This window comes from Onychomys torridus, chromosome 4, assembly GCF_903995425.1.
Source record: "Onychomys torridus chromosome 4, mOncTor1.1, whole genome shotgun sequence".
Lineage (NCBI taxonomy): Eukaryota > Metazoa > Chordata > Mammalia > Rodentia > Cricetidae > Onychomys > Onychomys torridus.
In genome coordinates, this window is record NC_050446.1 from 64,218,148 (window position 1) to 64,230,683 (window position 12,536).

At 34.8% G+C, this 12,536-nt stretch overlaps 1 pseudogene; it reads left to right on the forward strand.

Moving 5' to 3' along the window:
- Positions 1-9,708: 9,708 nt before the first annotated feature.
- Positions 9,709-10,620, forward strand: LOC118581810 (annotated as a pseudogene).
- Positions 10,621-12,536: the final 1,916 nt, after the last annotated feature.

The following is a 12,536-nucleotide window of genomic DNA, read 5'->3' on the forward strand; positions in this document are numbered from 1 at the left end:
TGTCAGGGTAATAATAGCCAGGCTCCGATGATTGTACTCATTTCTGGAGAAAATAGTGGCTCTAGTCTTTGAGGATTTCATGTTAAATGTAGTTTTTGTTGAAATAATTAAATTTAGAGAATGATGATTACTATGTAGACATCACAATACTTAAAATTAATCATATGACAGTAAATCAGTCATTCTTAGAATCTTGGTAAATAGTTGAAAAGCAGCATGGAAATTTTAAAACTGAACCAAGAAGATTGAAATTGCTAATAGAAAACCTATGCAGGTAATTGTAGCATTGTGCAGGATGACACTAATGAAGGGAGTAGGGATGGAGAAAGGATAACATATTTCTTCACAAAGGACATAATCAGAGGCAGCAGGAAGTTAAGATGCATATAATAATGAAATTAATCATGATGGATAGTTGATCACTACTCTTCAAAAATTCCGTTGCTTATTATTGCCTTTACATTTAAAACTGTGCTACAAGTTAGGATGAACAACATTGAGAGAATTGGAGATTGCTGTCATTCATAGCTTGTGATGTGAACTTGTGACATGACTTAAGTACCCAACATATTTAATCATTTTCTTAGTTCTCCAAGATTTATTTAATACATGTAAAATAATAATTCTTATCTAATATACTATCTTGCTTGTTTATTTTACTTCTAGCTTTTTGTTTCTTTTGGTCTGGTGGTGTTATTGTTTAGACAGGATTGATATATAGATGGCCATTAGAGAGCCTGTTCCAAGGTAACCTCTAGTATATGTAAAAAAAAAATCCATAAAGGTGGCAAAAGCTTAGGAAAAATTCTTTTTTATCCAAGGGCTCCATTTTCTATCTGAGATGAAAAGTAAGGAAACACATATTTTCTGATGGAAACTTTCTCTTTTACTTCATCTCAAAAAATCTTTCTCTGAAAATCTCTCTTGCTCTCTCTCCTGACTAGCTACTCATGTCCTCTCCTCAGCTCCCTCTGCACATCCTCACACACACAGTCTAACACAAATTCACACAAAGACTCACACCCTCACTGTACAGCTCTTTACACACATTCTAATAAAACTCACTGCTAGCTGTTTGCACACATTCTAAAACATACTCACTCTCTTAACACAGCTCCTTCTTACATAGCTCTGGACAGCCCCCCCCCCTACACTGCTGCTCCTCTCACAGCCAAACTCTAGACAATTCTATGTTACATTTTCAGGGTCTAACCCATTCTCATAATACATGATAAGTCACACAGTTTTTCTCAGGCTAGAAATGTCATATTGACTGGCCAGGGAGTAACACTTGACCAAGCACATAACCTGAGTGGTTAGCATTCCCAGACAGAGAATGTCCTTGAAATTCAGGACTTAACAATATCAGTAGTTGGCTAAACCTTAAGTGGTTGGTGTGCATGGAGAAAGGTAATTACTGCAGAGGGTTTTGTCTAAATGTAAACAGCCTAAATTTGGTTCAACAAACAGACATTCAGGAATTTGTCCTTGAGTATTTTATTTGCAGGGACAGCCAGTCTGTTCTGAAGTCTAAAATTAGTGTCCTTGTGACTGACAATAATGTTAGTTTTCTGTGTCAGTTAAGAAAAATATTCTTAAGCCAGGTGGTGGTGGTGCATGCCTTTAACCTCATCACTCACAAGGTAGAGTCAGGCAGATCTCTTTGAGTTTGAGGCCATCCTGGTCTATAGAGCAATATCCAGGGTAGGCACCAAAACAACATAGATAACCCCTGTCTCAAAAAATAAAAAATGGAAAGAAAAAAAAAAGAAAAATATTCTAATATATTTTCTATCCATTACAATTATACAGCTTAAACAGAAATCATGTTCCTGACCATAACAGCTATAAGTTTGTTCAAAGATAAAAAACACACTACCAATGGGCTGTGGAAAGAATCTCACAGAAGTTCTCTGTAGGGAATTAATGGAATGGCACAGGAGAGAAATTACAGATAGGAGTAACCTGTCATTAACAGTCAGTAATTCTACCTCTTTGCCAAGTGGGGCTTCCCATCAGGGAATAATTCCTCTGGTGGGTTAAACTGTAATAAATATTAGTTGTTGCCTGCTGTATATTCCCACTGCCCTTGGCATTGATATGTCCTAAACAGTCCTGAATCTCACTGAGTAGATGAGCCTGGCCTCAACTTTGTAATTGCTCTGTCTCAGACTCACCAAAGTTTAAATTATAAACATCTACCACCATTCCCGGTTATCTCTTCTAGATTTGGTAGGAGTTAAAAGAAAAGAAAAAAAAAACTTAAATGAATTGACCCCTTGTCTTTAAGCAGTTTCTGACACTCTGACTTTTATTACTTGTGAGAGCTCTTTTTCTGTACAAGTGAGTGTCCTATAGTCAGCAACTGGCCTGGCTAGGACAGAGAATTTAGTCTGTTCACTATAACTAAGCACTTTTTCACTGTAGAAAGCATTTTGTGATGTGTATTCCTGTAATGAGATGGGACCCACTGCTGTAGAAGGGAGACACGGGTATAGGGCAGTTTGGAAATGCATTAACATGGGAGATAATTTGAAGAGCAGGCTGAGTTAAGTGACATATGCATTAATAACAGAAAATTATGATGTGTTCCCAGATTTTAGGAAAGAAGAAAATATTACTAGCCATTATTGCATCGAGCTCATATTTAAACCATTCTAGATTTGTGAACACTTACAGGGATTCTTACCTACAACAGGAAGATAGAGTACAGATCAGAGCAGGGACATCCTGAGGTGTAAGCCAGGACATGTGAGCCAGGGATCCTGGAGAGAGATTGTTTGAGATAATAACTTCACAAGTTTATTGCAATAATTTAGAGACCCAGAGAAGGAACACTTTTGTGACATATTGTAGGAGTTAGACAGTTAAATAATGAAAGTAAGTATTCAGATTTCTATGCTTTCTGTATTTCATAAAGGCTATTCATTAATTTCTGAACTTTGGGAGTTGGAGACAAGTAGGCTTAAAATTGGAATATATTGTTTAGAAAAATATAGACTATTACAGGAATGGCCTGTGATATATTTGAGACAAATGACAATGTATACTCATTTCGCTAACAAGAATAATTTCACTACTTACTGAAGAAGTATGTTATCCTAAAAAATTGATTAAGGTAGCAATATTTCTTCACTATATTTTTATTTTTTGAAACTTTAATTGCTTTATTTGATAATATATAATATAATTACATTTCCCTTTTCTCTTTCTTCCCTTCAAGCCCTCACAATATACATCCTGGCTCTCTTTCAAATTCATAACATTTTTTCTCATCATTATTGTATATATATGTACATACACACATATCCCGAGGTATAGCTTGCTTAGTATGTACACAGTTACTTGTATGTATGTTCTCAGGATGACCCTTTGCTGCTGGATAGCCAATTGGTGTGCTCTTCCCCGGGAAGATCCTTCCCCTCCTCTCACCATTCCTTAGTTATCTGTAGTTCTTTTGTGTAGCGTTGGGGTAATGAGCTTTCCTGACCACTTTGGCATGTCTATTGGCTTTGTCCTTGTTCAGCTCGTGTTTGAGCAATTATATAAGAGTATATTTCATCTACACATATGATGAAATATGATCAAATCCAATCCTCATTTCCTTCCTGCAACTCTGAGCTAATGCTCATTTTCCCCCAGAGGTTTAGTGTAATGTTTATTGTACTTTAAAAATATTGGAAAATTCATAATCCATATTAATCTTAGAGAAAATGACCCTTAGCCTCAGTTGCCCACTTTATATTATAGGACCTGGCATAAATCTCACTTGATAAAAAAGGCACATTTGATAATGTATTCAGTGGATCTTGTATCATGATGTAATGTTAAAAGGTTAAAACACAGGAAAATTTTGTGGGGATATAGTCATTATTTTTCAGATTCATTTATTTCATGTGAAGACAAAATTAGTATGCAAAATTATAAGCAGAAACCAGTGTTTAGGAAGTCTTATTATCTCATTACATCCTTTGGTATGATTTTTATGTCATCTCTATGGTTTGTACTCATGTAGGAATCATGTCAGCCAATTTGTAGATACATGGGCTCCTTGGCATTTAAAATGAACTTTATGTCATTTTTTTCTTGCCTCACAAGCCTCATTTATTTAATCACTAATGAAGAAAATATTTTTTGCAAGGTATTCTACAGTATGAGTTCCAGTAGTGTTAGGCTAAATATCAGTAATATGTATTAACATCATTATCATCCTATTATAGAAAATCAAAACAAACAAACTAAAAAAAAATAAGAAATACCACATGACAAAGATTACTAAAACAAAACCAAAAGAACATAGAAGAAGAAGAAGAAGAAGAAGAAGAAGAAGAAGAAGAAGAAGAAGAAGAAGAAGAAGAAGAAGAAGAAAATCAGTGTCCCTTTTGTGTTAGTCAACTACTCAGGTTCATGGGGCTTGCTCTGGATTGTGGTTGGTGTTCCCAGGGCACTCCATTAGAAAAACTGATTTTTCCTTTCCATCCAGTATCAATTGCTCATAACTTCTTGGTTAAGAGTGGGATTTTGTGTCGACTTCCCTTTCTGAGTGCTAGTATTGTGTCCAGTTTAAATTGTATAGGTCTTATGCATGTTGTCACATTGTCTGACTTCACATGTATTTGAGTCCTCATGTCTGGGGATGCTCCAAACATTCTAGTTGGAAACTAAACTGGAGAACATTAATTCTTCTGGTTGAGAAAGAATTTATTCTTTGATTTTATCTAAGCACATTTTTTAAAATGTTTAATAATGGCAGCTAACCTGTAGTAAGTGGGGACAATTTCAACAGTAGCCCCCAAAGAGGAAGAGATGGGGGATGTGAGAGTAAACCTTGATCCAGCGCTCTTGCTAAATGAACAATGTAAGTGGAATTTGCTTTCTTTTCACTCATCTGATTTTAGGCAGATGCATCACTGTGAGGTTGCTCAGTTCCAGAAAAGCAGAACTGAATTATGTTTGGAGCTAGCAATTATAATATCTTTATTATGTTTGTTTGTTTGCTTTGCTTTTGCTCACATAATATCAGCTGGGTCTTTATCCAGTGTGCTTTTACCCCTGGGAAAATCCTGATCACAGTGGAGATGGGGAGAATTTATGGTAAAGTGATTTGATCCTGAGTCAGTGGAGAAATAGCCACAAAGGGATGTAGTTGGAGTGATACAATCATTTTCATCTTGGAAATCTCTGCCATCCCCACATCACATGCTGACCTCTTTCCCCTGAGCCCACTACCCAAAAGATGGCATGGTCAACGTGCTCCTTCCAAAATACTGTTTGAAGGCTGTTTACAAAGTTAAGCTCAAAGTACAGCCAAATGGTAGTCAGAGTGCCATGGATGTTTTCTTGACAAGCTCTGATGACTGTTGTTTTAGGGAATTATTCCTATTTAATGGAAATTTAAGTTTTTTTTCCTATTTAAGTTGCTGAACCTACAGTGTATCTGTGTGTAATCTTTCTTCTGAATTCCTTGCGAATTCTGTTCCTATCAAGATAATTTACCCATGCATTATTGATTGTTTGTGCCTCTTCTGATTTCTAACACATTGCTAGAAAGATTCATTCCATGTGAGAGCATCATTGACAAGGCTGGATTTTTGGTCATCTTGATCTCAGCTTAGGCAACTTAACTGTTCAATATCTACAATATTTATATTTACCCATTGGGAATACCAGGTAACTGGTTTTTGGAGGTCACAGAGGTAACATGGAGATGAAATGGGACATGTTAACATTTACCTGAGTTTTTTTTAATGTTACTATTAATCTGAGATGTTATTTGAATTTCTTGCAATAATTAACTCACTCAACAAAAAATTGTATTTTAATGTGTAAGTAAATAGCCTCTTTTTTAAAATTTGTCTACACATAATGACCTCAGAATGAAGAATTCTGGACTTATAACTATTTATAGCTTGCTTTTCTTTAGTGTATTTTGGCAAGTTACCCAAAATTATTAAAAAATAAGAATATGATGGCAGTGGCCGAACACAGAATTGCTAGATAAAGATATAATTTAGCTCTGGAGTTTGGTCACATCATGTGTTTTAACAGAAATTGTAGAGATGAAAATGTTAAGTGGTATATTTAAAGCAGTATACAAGTAGATTAACCACCAGGTCCTGATGATAGCACTTTCCATTTTGGAGTCAAGATTGTCCCAGACTTGCTGAGACCTTATGGTTCAATGCAGTTTTCTTTGAAGGATATCAGTTTTAAAGAATAAATTCAGATTAATTAAGTGATTAGTGTACAAATATCACAAAATTGATAGTGATGGAAAGATAAATAAATGAATCATCCTTAGCAGCTTCATTAGAAGATAATTCCAACATGAAACTAGAAGAAAAAAAGAACAAATAAGATTATTGTTGTGTTAGGAAGATGCCACCTATGCAAGTTCATGTAACAAATGCCATGGATGACAACGATGAAGAGGGTAGCAGGCAAGTGGGGAAGGAGACGAAGGAGTAGTTGACTTGTAATGGGATGATTGGTAGAGGCAGAAAGAAATAAGAAGCTCACAGTGAAGAAATAATCATGATGTGTAATGAGTTGTGCTCACCAAAGATTCATTAACCTGCAGTTTTATTTGTAATCACAAAAGTTCTAAAAAGCAGGACACACAGTTCTAAGAGTTATGGTGAAGAATATTTTGTTACTTTGGTAGTTAAGTTGACAGAGTATCCACTCAAAGGATACAATCTCCCCAAGCCTTTTATTTTTGTGTCTGATATTAAAATAACAATAGTTCTTATCTCATATACTTTGTTCTTTGATAGTTTCTTGGTTTACTTTTTAAGATAAAGACTCACTCTGTATCTCAAGCTTGCCTCCAGTTTAATCTGTAAACCAAGTTGACAGTGAACATGCAAGCCTCCTACTTCAGTTTCCCCAGAGCAGAGACTATCGTTGTGAACCACTATGCTCAACTATTCTGATAGTGTTTGTAAAATTAAATGGTAAAGTTATGAAGACTTTAACACCCTGTTTTTCATCCTTCTCTAACACATACAGACTCGTGTTAGAATTATACAGCTTTGTTTCTTTAAGACTGAAAGTCCAGTTATCAGTAATTGGCCTCAGCACAACAGAAAGCTAAGTCTGCTTACTCCAAAGAGGCATAAATTAACTGAGATGTTTGTTCCTGGGGAAAGAGATATGCTAGATTTCAGTAGAAAGAAGAGAATGCCAAAACAACAATTGTCTGCAGGGGAGAATTGAGTATATCTGGATAGTGTACTAATGACAAGAGAACTGTAGTAAATTCATTGATTAATTTTTCTTTTCCAAAAAAGTCACTCCTATGAATATTACCTAATGCATGGGGTTTTAAAATCTGTTAGATGTTGTGATTGCATACAGCAAATCTTACTTGTAAGCATTAGGTGGAAACCTCAGTGAGAATTAAAGCTGAGATCACTCCTTCAAACTCCTAGCTCTTTAATATTTTATGACAAACATTCTGAGACCCAGTGAGGAATCAAATTAGCAACATGTCCTAGGAGTCAGAGTTAAAAATAAAATTTAATTTTAAGTTATAAGAATGTGCTTTCTCTGCTTCATTAATAATATCAGTAAGATAACCAATACCAAGTTGTCAGTACCAAAGTCACATATATATACAAAACATTGTATGTACTGAGCAAAATGTATACACACACACACACACACACACACACACACACACACACACATGTAATAACAAATAAAGAAAAGGATTCTTAATTTAAAGGAAAGAAAAGGAGCTAAAGGGGAGAGTTAAGGAGGAAAGAAAAGGGGTGAAATAATGTAATTATATTTTAATTTCAAAGAATTTAAAATAACAAAAAGAAAGAATATTAAGAAAAATTTGAATTTCTTGAAAGGAAGATATCAGAAATTTGGATTAGTCTATATTGTAGGTTTACATAGAATTTCCTCATACTATCTACATTACTTACCAGAGATTTTAGAGAAAGGCTTTCTCATATTTTTAAGTCAAATGATAAATGCTTTATAATGTGTCCATATAATAGAGAATGTTGCTACTTACTGAATAAGTCCTTTTATCCTGCTAATCTACTCTGGCAGTAATTTCTACAGAGAGCAGAGACATCAGTGCTGGTCTTTAAAAGTTTAGTGTAATAATGAAGGGATCTCACTAAAACAGACAGCCTGATTCATAAATCCCATATAACTCTGATGATATACTTAGGCTTCTAAGGTTCAGTTTCTTCATCCTCAACATGAGATAAGTAGTAATAGTCATATCATGTAATATAAAACATAAACCTAATGATTGATAAGTCAACTTAAACCCTTGATAGAATATAATCATGTGCAATGTAAAGGAATTTTTGATTGATACTTCGAGTATTATTTAGACTAATCTTGCTTTTATTCTTACTATTAATTATTGTTATTATTGTCTTTATCTGGAAATATCACTTCACAAGGAGGCAAAGAAAGTGAGTTATGATAGAGGAGTACTAATGGAGTTACAGTATCTTTGATGATATAGTATTAATATCATCCAACTGACATTGGTTCATTAGAGGATGATATTATTCAAATTGTGTGGAGGATTTGGTATATTTTCTTAAGAAATATGCAGAAAATCATTAGATTGCATGATCTCTCAGCTAATAACTCTATGTACAGCATTATATTTTGGAGTTTGCTACACAGTTATTACTGAATTTGCCTATCTAATTATAAGCTTACACATGAATCTATAATGCTAACTAGTTATAAAAGTGAAGCAATATAAAAAAGCATACTATCTCATAATAGTTAGCCTCTTGGTATTAATATAATTGCAAAAATACATATTTTATTAGTATTAATTTTGGAAGTAGGAAAACCTGGATTTGAATTTGGCTCCAGTGTTTACTCTTATGTGAAATTTAGATATTATTTGGCTTCTTTAGACTTATATGCTAATCTCAAAAGTAAGAAATGATTTTGTAGGACATTCCTTTACATGAAACATAGTAATGTCTCAATGGATATGAAAAATCTAGATTAGCAATATTCATGATTCAATTTTAGAAAACATATGATTTGTAGAGTACAGTTGTTGCTAAGTGAAGAGCTTTTACACATGGTTCTTCAACTAGGAAATTACAAGGCAGTAATAAGAGGAAATGAACTAGTTAAACATTTTTTTATGTTTTCCAAGTATTTGGATTATTTAATGATAAGTGAAATTCAATATTCAAACTTCATGTTTCCAAAATTCAGACACTAAATATGTCTTGCATATTAAGTAGATTTTCTTCCTGTTGTTTTAAATAAATAAATAAATAAATCATGCAGAATGAAGACATAAAGAGAGTGGGCATGGAAAGACAAAATTAACCAAAGAATGGACTAAACTGGTTATCATTAGTTGGTCAAAGCTTGTGCTAGAGTATTAACCTCTTTCTCTGCCTAGGAATATGTGTACAGTAAAGGGATGAAGCAGGGTTTGAAATCAAGCAAAAAACACTTGAACAGAAAACATGAGCTTCATCAGTGTAAAGCTTGGATGCTCTGAGACCAGTGGAGTTGAAGCTGCCATCAGGCTTTTATTGTGAGTACCTAGCTTTTATAAGACAGATGAAGAAAGAATTGATAAAGAGGGTATTAGACAGTGCTCAACAACCGAATGATTACTGATAAAAAAATTTCTCTTGTAGAATCTCCAGTGCAGAATTCCATGTTTTTATCAGGCCACATCAAAGAGAGAAGATGAACAATGTGACTGAATTTATTCTTTTGGGAATTACAAAGAATCCAGAGCTAAGAAAAATATTCTCAGTTTTATTCCTAATAATGTATGTAGCTACAGTGTTAGGAAATGTACTGATTGTGGTAACAATAACCAGAAGCCCGGGTCTGAGGTCACCCATGTATTTCTTCCTTAAGTCACTATCTCTCATGGAGATAACTTACTCTTCTATCATTACCCCCTAGTTAATTGTGGACTCTTTCTCTGAGAACATTTCCATTTCATTGGAAGTTTGCATGACTCAGCTCTTTGTGGATCACTTCTTTAGTGGTATGATAATAATCCTTCTCATTGTGATGGCCTATGACCGCTATGTGGCCATCTGTAAACCTCTGCACTGTATAACTATCATGAGCCTGAGACTATGCTGCCTGATGGTAGCAGGGACTTTGGAAGGTGGATTTGCACATGCAACCATTCAGCTTCTCTTTATGCATCAAATACCTTTCTGTGGCCCCAATATTATTGATCACTTTATGTGTGATTTATTTCCACTACTGAAACTGGCCTGTATGGACACCTATATTCTAAATCTCTTAGTCATTCTCAACAGTGGAGTGATGTGTATGGCCATTCTAACTGCTTCCTATGTGATCATCCTCTGCTCCCTAAAGTCCTGTAGCTCTGAAGGACGCCAAAAAGCCCTCTCCACGTGTACTTCTCACTTCACAGTGGTTGTGTTGTCCTTAGTGTCCTGTATTTTCTTGTATGTCAGACCTGTGGTCACTTACCCAGTAGACAAGATAATAGCGGTGTTTTTTACCATTATTGAGCCAATGTTACATCCTTTGATCAATACCTTGAGGAATGCAGAGGTGAAAAATGTCATAAGGAAGCTTCTGATAAAACAGGGGACACTGGGTGGTCACTAGCTTACATGCAGGAAGTAATACTTCCCAGAAAACTAACAGAGATCTCTCCCCTGCATTATTCTACTCCATTGTCAAAACAGCCCATTGACGTTTTTCAAGCTTAATAACTAGGTAAAGATATTACTGCCCCCCTCTGCAGGCTAGTGTATTGTCCCAAGGATACCAATCCATCAAATTTGTACTACATCTTTTCCCTCCTAAGTCCCTAGGCACACAAAACAAACCAAAATATAATCTATGTTTTGAACAGTGTGAACCTTTTAAAGTTTAACAGTATTTGGCATTGCTATCTGACTTTGGAAATGCAACATTCTGAAAATATCTTATACTCTAAGGGACTGGAACTTCTGCTAGACGTCATAGGCAGAGTAAATTTTGAGGTCACTTAAGACTTGAGACTGTTATCCTGGATTTCCCATGTAATCAACTTTTAAAACCTCAGCTAATATATGACTACAATTTTAAATTACATATGCTTACATGTCTATGACCTAGACAATGTGTATTTCATTTGCTAATAGCAGCAAATACAAAGGTTAAAATAAACTTCCTAATACCTTCCATAAAGATTGAAAACAATTATTTATGGATGTTGGTTGATAAACAATGCTATTTATTATCTGGATGAATTGGACTCAATTTGAGTCAGTCACTTGATTCATTGTAAAACTTGGTTAGATTTCTGTAAAGTATCCAATTTCTTCCTACATGTGATACTTTCCATGTTGTTCAAATAAAAACATTGTGGAGCCTTTTCTTTTAGGGACAGACACCCAGATACAGTCACACACAGGGAGATACCCACTATTCGTACATTCACAGGACAGACAAACAGACCCATCAAACACACATCAGAACAAAGAGTCACACGAGCACAGACAGAAATACACGTACGTTAGATCTACATAGAATCACAAGACAACCTGCAGGCAGGTACAGATTCAAACTCATACAGTAGATAGAGGAGTAAAAACACAAGGAGGATGATATAGAGAATTTGAATCTGGATTCACTCTCAGTTAAATGACTCCAAGAGAAGTGCTTGTATTTCTTTCCTTAAAGTGACACCAATGTATTATTACTCAGAGTTAATCACTAAGGAAGTAATGCACACAGCTGACAAAATAGACTTCAAACTAAAACTAATCAAAAGAAATAAAGAGGGAATATTGTGAAATTATCTTTTTGTACACAGTGAAGATGTGTCTTTGCCAAGGCACCTTCTGATTGGTTTAATAAAAATCTAAATGGCTATTAGAGAGAAAGTATAGGCAGGAAAGTCAGACAGAGAAAACTGGGAGGAAGAAAAGCAGGGTCAATAGGAGACACAAACGGAATAAGAAATGCTGGAGGACAGGTAAAGCCATGAGCCATATGGCAATATGTAGATTAATAGAAGTGGGTTAATTTAAGTTATAAGAGCTAGCTAGTAACAGGCCTAAGCTGTGGCTGATATTTTATAATTAATAATAAGTCTCTTTGTGGTTATTTGGGACCTGGCAGGTGGTACAGAGACATTCACCTACAGAAGGATATTTCATTCTTATCAAAGGAACAGTTAAACAATGAGGCATTAGTATCCTAAATGTACATTGGATTTAAAGACACAGATTAACATAAATCTAGTAAGAGTAGGTGATCATAATATTCCATTTCCTATAATCATTCAGACAGGTCATCTAGACAAAAATTAAGCAGAAAAACTTGAGAACTAATTGACATCACATATCAAATGGACATATCAGATTTCTGGAGAATATTCTAACCCAAAATCAAAGAATGCATTGCCTATTTATCAGCACATATAAGATGGAAGCTTTTCTAAAATAGACAAAGTACTCAGCACAAAACAAATCTTTGCAAATTCAAAAAGACTGAAATAACTTCTTTTATCCTATACAACCACATGCAATAAC